The sequence below is a fragment of the Otolemur garnettii genome, unplaced genomic scaffold (genome assembly GCF_000181295.1).
Source record: "Otolemur garnettii isolate 467f Iridium unplaced genomic scaffold, OtoGar3 scaffold00130, whole genome shotgun sequence".
In the NCBI taxonomy this organism is placed as follows: domain Eukaryota; kingdom Metazoa; phylum Chordata; class Mammalia; order Primates; family Galagidae; genus Otolemur; species Otolemur garnettii.
In genome coordinates, this window is record NW_003852525.1 from 1,364,509 (window position 1) to 1,369,785 (window position 5,277).

The window sequence follows — 5,277 nt, forward strand, 5'->3', positions numbered from 1 at the left end:
AAAAAGACCAAATCCTCGTAACCAGTTGCTGCTCCAAGTCCAAACAGAGCAGTATAAAAATTAAATAATATGTGTAGTTTAACTCTTGAGGGAAAATGGATTTTGTAATGGAAAATGTAACCTATCTAACAGAGTAGTATTATGCTACTGTTCACAATTCAATGAGGAATATTTGTAGATTAATATTTGAATTGAGTGACATAAGTAACGTGTGGATTTATGCCAACTAATGATTGTCTTTAAGCCCTTGGGAGATGGTCTAAGTAAGAAAGAGCTGGCTGTCAGCGGTCTTTACTGTGACTTTAAAGACAGAGACAGCTACAGAATGCAAAACCTTAAGGAAAGGGAAGCTCTGACTCTCCCTTGGACAGAATTACAAATGTCTCAAGTATGTCACGGTGATTTGTTGTCTTTTAAGAGCAACCAAATAAATCTGAGATTCCATGGCTTGTAAGAGGTGAAGCCTGCAAGAGGCAATATAAACAAGTTCCCCTGGCTCTTTGAACAGCAGATTCATTTCTTCTTTTTATTTTTCAGTCCTTAATTGTTATATCATTGACATAGAATGAAAGGAATAAATCCTTACATTTGCAGGACAAGCTAAAGCTCAGGACTGTGGGTGCCATCAAGGTGTGTTTCTCGGGCCACCGTTTCCACTGGTGTTTTATCACGGGGGGAATCTCACAGACTCTCCAGACTTCTATAATGAATACAGGTCAACACAGAATTCAAGGAGCTGAGATGGAGAGAGTGTAAGTCAAGGTAATGTGTCAGTAGACATGTGGAATTAGATCTTAATTGGAAACGAATGAATGTTTCAGAAGCAGACATGTGCTAAGTGATTTATTTCAGAAGAAACGTGTGTGATTGAAATTGAAAAGTAATGAATGGTAGGAAAAAAAGGATGAAAGTAGGAAAGCATAAATAAAACGTTTTTTATACACGGTGGGATCCTACATTGAAAATGAATATAATCCAAAGCAGAATATTTCTTGATATTCTTCATTTTTTAAAAGCATCAGGGTGGCTCCGTAGACCATGGTTGACACAACAGTCCACAAACCAGTTTTGACCTACAGACTGTTTTACATAAATAACATTTTATTGGAACAAACCCACACTAATTTACATATTATCATGGCTGATTTTGTACTGTATTTTCCCAGATGAATAATTGTGAGAGACACTGTATGGTCTGTTATTTAAATATTATATGATACTATAATTAAATATGTACTGTTTCATCTTTTATAAAAGTAAGATTTGCCAACCTCCCATTCTAGAAGTGTGAAAATTACTGAATGTTAAATCTAACTTGTTCGTTTGTAGATTATGTTTGAAATCTATTATATGATGAAGTAGCTTCTAATGTAAGCTAAAGAGTTAAAAACAGATCTATATTTACTACAGATATTTTATCATAATGTATAAGAAGAATAAAAACATTACAAAGCCAAATGGCAAAAAGAAAAATAAACATTTTTTAAAAATGATAAGAACATAGTTGTATTAGCTCATGTTTAACAGAATACTATAACTGTTCAGAGTTGTAGTGCCCCGGCAGGTGAGATCCACGATCACAAGGGTAGCCTTTCCAGGGCGAAGTTTATCCGTTGTATTCCAGATGGGTTTACCCCTGAGATTTTCCCCAAATGCAGGAAACTCTGCTACTACAAAATTCATGGTAGTTGGGGACTGTGTTTGCACGTTCCCCAGTAAATAAAGGAAAAAATATATATATATGGCTTACTAATTAAAATTTGGCTTACACAAATGTGTAAGAAATTGGCTAAATAAAAGTCAGAAAGAAGAGATTTGAAAGATCAGGTCAACAACTTTATTTATTTATTGGAAGATAAAGGCCAACAACTGCCCCCAAAAGTAGTTGGGCCAACTTAAGTTTTAAGGAATACCTTTGTCTTTTTGTCAAGGTGAAACCACGAACAGAAAATTGTTGGACCCATCTGTGCAAGACGCTGTCTTTGACACCACAGGGGTGCAGGGCTTGGCTGTCAATGGGGGTTCATCATTAGGGGCCAGGACCAGTAATCTGGAAGATCGTTTGACATCAGTTGATAGATTTTTCTTTTTTTTTTATCAAGTGGCATGGCTTCTGAGATCTTTGAAAGTGGTGGCCTTCTTTATCATTTTGATTTTCAATTCTTATCCACTATTTTAGTCAAGTCATAAAAGAGAAATCTGGGAAAGTGTAGTTTCCAGTTTTAACAAAGTTGAAAAGTATTTCTTACGTTCACAGATTCTGTTAGTCGTATTTTTTTTTTTTTTATTAAATCATAGGCTGTGTACCCCATACTATCATGGGGTACAGTATACTGTTTCTATATACAATTCAAAATACTTTCATCCAACTGGTTAATGTAGCCTTCATGTCTTTTTCTTAGTTATTGTGTTAAGACATTTATATTCTACATTTAGAGAGAGTCACATGTACCCTTATAGGATGAACCATAGGTGTGATCCCACCAATCACCCTCCCTCCACCCACCCTCCCCCCTTTTCCCTCTCCCCCTATTCCTGGGCTAAAATTGGGTTATAGCTTTCCTATGAAAGCTATAAATTAGTTTCATAGTAGGACTGAGTAATTGGATACTTTTTTTCTTCCATTCTTGAGGTACTTTGCCAAGAAGAGCCGTATTTTGTATGGGGCACTGCAGGGAACATTTGTGTCTGCCCCACTTGGCATCTGAACTTGTGGCTTGAAAGCCACCAGGGATGGAATCCTCCCCTCAAAACACATTCACTTTCGAGTCTGGTGGGAAGAGTGGGGGAGCTGAGGGTTGGGACGGTCGAGGCTCTTGGCTGTCTCTTGCTCAGGGTCCCTGCAGGTGGTGTCTGCAGCAGGGAGACCTCACGGTATTCGGACTGTTTACCTTGAGCTCCGGGTTCACCGGGCAACTCACCTAAGACCGTGAGAACTCAGGGAGATGATCGAGGAATTTTAGGCTCTAACTTCAGAGATGACTGAACATCACCCGGCCATCCTTATGTTTCATAGGATGAAAATTATTATGTATTTAATAATAAATCCTGCTTTCATGCATAAGTGCGTTAATGTACACAGCTATGATTTAATTTAAAAAAAAGATATAAATAAATAAATCCTTATTATTCAAGCCTTGAAGTTGAAAGGATTTTACAGTGAGCACATAATGTAGTTACCCCCTTGGATTTATAAGGAGCATTTAGCTATATTAATTTGTTTCATGTATATGTATCATCAGAAACGTCATATAAATGAAAACATTCAGTATTTGCTCGATGTCAAAGTCTTTTTTCACTCAAAATACAACCTTCATGGTCTTTAGTTTCCTTTGAATCTCCCGCTTCACTGAAATAATAATTTTTCTCTTTCCTCTTCATGGATACCTAGGTTTTTTTTTCTAGTTTTTCATCATTAAAATAAAGCTTCTTAGAAGACTTTTGTACAATCTATTATGGGGTGCATTTTCCATTTTCTTGGGTTGCTGTCTGAGAGGGGGATTGCTTGGCGTGGTATAGTGTGTATTTACCTCCATGAGAAATGACTACAATTTTTCCATAAAATCTGGTTTTTAGACCTCGACCAACAAAGTGTGGAAATTCTAGTTACTCCACAGCTTCACAATTTCAGTAATTCTGATAAGTGTTAGGAAGGATTTATTGCTTTAATTTGTATTTCTTGGTATCTAGTTATGCTGGGTGATTTAACATGTGCACAGTGGTTATTTATTTCTTCCTCGATCAAATATCTATTAAAATTTTGCTTATTTTTTAATTGAGGTTCTTCCTATATTATTGACTTTTAAGTGTTCTATAACGCTGTAGATCAGCCCTTTATCAAATATATTCATTACACTCTGGTTTGTGACTTGACTTTTAAAGATCTTTAACAGAGTTATTTGTTGAGCCAGAAGGTTATAATTTATATGCGGTCTAATTGATTATTTATAATAATATGATTATTCTTTCTGTCATTTCTCCAGAAAATAGATCAAGTCACAAAGATCTTATATTTCCTTTTAAAAGCTTTATCATTACTCCATGTTTAAGCTTATTTCAAATTGTTGGAGTTTTTTGTTATTTGTTTTGTATATAGTACACAAGAGTCTCTGGCTCTCCTTTCAAGAATGCACCCATTCACCTTGCATGGTTTGTGGTTACCTAAATTCTACCTTCTGTTCTGAGGTCAGAAGGACTGTGAAATGTCAGAGTTTTATCTGCCTCATATAATGCTGAAGCCGAGCTGATTTCAGGCTAAAAGGGAAAGAGACTAGCAATTCACCCTGCGTTGAGGCCATCTTTGCATATGATTATTACATAATGTGTAAAACTTTTGCTGAGATAAATTCACAATATATAAAGTTCACTCTTTTAAAGTGTACAGTTCAGTGGTTTCCAGCATCCTTGTGGGGCTGGGCCACCATCATTACCACCTCATTGTAGACTGTTTTCTTCTCCCCAATAAGAAAGTCACGTACGGAACTGTGGTCCCTTTCTCCACTCTCAGCTGAAGTTTTGAAAGCTTTCAAGAAATCACTTGCTCTGGTTCATCCTCCAGCACTTCTTGGTAGCCAAATTATTTTTCTACTCAGTCCAGACTGTTAGTTAACTCTGTGCATTCGCAGAGCAGACTGACTTAGCATTTACTCAGCCATACCAGAAGTGAAATTGCTCTCTGCGTCTTTTTTCTTTCTTTTTCTGCTTATAAACATTTAAGACAATCGTGGTCCCAGACAAGTTCACACCATCCCATCTTCCCATTGTATTGTTCTTCCTCTGGTGATTTTATTTATGTCAATATTAATTAGTATATTAACAGTAAAATAGTAACAAACCAAACAAAATAATAATAAAACCAGTAAAGTATGCAACACGTCATATTATATGTGACTCCCTTTTTAATGGTATTTTGTGTATAGAAGAAAATATAATATTTATAATATTGCTAGAGCCATATAAGTATTATTTTAATTTATGTTATTTATGTTTGCGTAGCACATCTGTTGAAATCATTTTACTTTCAACTTTTCAGGATTCTTCTCATAGGCATGTTTGTTCATGACAGCTAGGACATAACTAGTTTTTGTTTTTTTTTTTTTGGCAATATATGTATAACCACCCATGTCTTCAGTTTTCTGCATTTTTTTTTGCAGAAAACTGTCATTTTCTCCAAGACATAAATTCTTTCTTGTGAACTTCCAAATTGCACCAATATGACACTCGCATTTTATGCAAAATGTCATAAGCACATGTGACTCACTTTTTAAAATTCCTTCT

The 5,277-nt window shown here is 35.7% G+C and overlaps 1 non-coding gene across 1 annotated transcript; it reads left to right on the plus strand.

Moving 5' to 3' along the window:
- Window positions 1-1,549: 1,549 nt before the first annotated feature.
- LOC111727910 lies at window positions 1,550-1,716 on the plus strand. The gene has a single exon (XR_002775338.1). It is a non-coding gene; the product is annotated as a U1 spliceosomal RNA (small nuclear RNA).
- Window positions 1,717-5,277: the final 3,561 nt, after the last annotated feature.